Source organism: Apium graveolens, chromosome 6 (genome assembly GCF_009905375.1).
Source record: "Apium graveolens cultivar Ventura chromosome 6, ASM990537v1, whole genome shotgun sequence".
NCBI classification, from domain to species: Eukaryota; Viridiplantae; Streptophyta; class Magnoliopsida; order Apiales; family Apiaceae; genus Apium; species Apium graveolens.
The window spans coordinates 76,057,495-76,059,489 of record NC_133652.1 but is presented as its reverse complement, the minus strand read 5'-3'; positions in this window follow the sequence as shown (position 1 = coordinate 76,059,489).

Genomic DNA, 1,995 nt, shown 5'->3' with positions numbered 1-1,995 from the left:
TGTCTTCAAATACCACAGTGGGTTTTGATGCTTGAGTTGTAGTTGGAGTGGATTCCTTGGGAAACTGATCCTCCAATTCCTTACCAACAAAGTTCAATTTCCTTTTGGTTCTTTTCGCCAATTTCTTATATCTCTGAGATTTCTTATGTTCCGATTCAACTTGCTTCTATAGATCTTGAGATTCAGTGATTCCAGATGGCTGAGAAGGAATCTGTTGTGTTGGTTTCACAGCTTGTAGCTTGGCCAAGATAGCAGCTTGCTCTTTCTTTTGCTTAGCCTTTTTGGCATCTAGAATATCTTGCTTCTTTTCCTGCTTCAATCTTGCATTTTTTTCTATCTTTGCTTGAGCAAATTGAGGATGTCCATCCACCACACAAATTTCTTTCCCATTCTTGAAAACTTTAGCAATTCTTCTTTTTAAAGCTGAATCAGCTGGATCCTTGTAGAAGGCAATTGACCTTGACATAAGCTTCTTCTCATCAGGTTTAGGTGTCTCATACACTGTATCCAAATGGTTCTTTAGTGATGATTTTGGATAGTTCACCCTTGGCTTCAGAATAATTTCAGCCTTTGGAGATTTGATGCAGGATGGCTGTCCTCTTTCCAGATAGTTCATGCTCATTTCATTCACAGAGATCTGTTTGACTTCAGAGTGATGAATGGCTGACTTTACTGGCTTCTTTACTAGCCAAAACTTCCTTTGTATGTCCTCATCAATTTTCTCCCAGTTGATTGGCTTCAACTGCTCCTTTTCAGCTTCTCTTAAAATGGCTGCTGCTTCATTGATCAGATCTATACTATTTGTTACTGGTGGCTTGCTGAAAGCAATTATGGGCACAATCTTTACTGATTTAAATTTGAAGCTTCTCCCCCTCACTTGGTCCTTTATCCCCCTTTTTGTTATCATCAAGTTGAGTAGAGGAGGAGGTTTGAGCAGCCACCAGTTTCTGAAGTAAATCTGTCTGTTGGGCTTGATGAAGATGAATGGCTGTTAGAGATGCTTCCATAGCTGACATTCTTGTATCCAAAGCATCTATCTTTGTTGTAAGATCAGAATTTTTCCTTAGTTGCCTCTTGATGTCAAGCATTATAGCTTCTGGAAGCTTAGATCCATTTTGTCTGAAATGGCCTTCTTCATCTCATCAATATCACCCTTGATGGTGTTAACATCTCTAGCATGTTGGAAGCCTTGAATCTGTTGTAGTTGCAGAGAAGCAAGATGTGCTTGAAGGAACTTCTTGGTGTTGGCATTTATAGTGGTTTGAAGAGCAGTATTTGTCTGATTGATTAGTTGAATCAGGGTTGTCTTGAAGTAGTGCTCATCACAGTGTTTTGAAAATGCCCATGATGGCATTCCTGATCTTGAACTTGAACCTACTTCTCCCCTATATCCAATGCCTCTTCTTCACTATCTCCACCATCTCCAAAGAAATATGCTGATCCACCAGTCTCATAATCAACCTCACCAGTTGTACAGGGTAAAGCTGTGATAGCATCATTAGCTCTTAGCATAGACTGTATGGTGTGCACCAGATTGAGCATCCTTTCTGCATTGTCATTGCCCTGTTCAGCCAAAAGTTGATAAGCTGGAACAGGGTGAGTAAATGCCTCAGCATTAAGGGACGTGGAATCCATAACAACTTGAGGTTGCTGAGATAGTCCCTCCCTGTCTGCATCCTGGACATTCATTAACTCACTAGCAATGACATCCTTCCTTATAGCTCCTGTACCTGCATTTCTCTCTTGTTCTCTCTTTTGTTGCATCAGGGTCTCACCCTGGCTCCCCACCCTCACTCCCTCACCATCTAAGGTGGGACTCCTCTCACTCTCTTTTGCCAATCCTGAAGAAATGGATTGCATAGTTTCACTCTTTTCCTCTCCTTTTTCCTAAGAGCAACCCAGACTCTCACTCATAACACTCTCTTCCCTCAATCCTAAGAGTGACTGGACAACCACTAAGCCTTCTGCACTTGAAATAAATGAAGTTTGAAACTG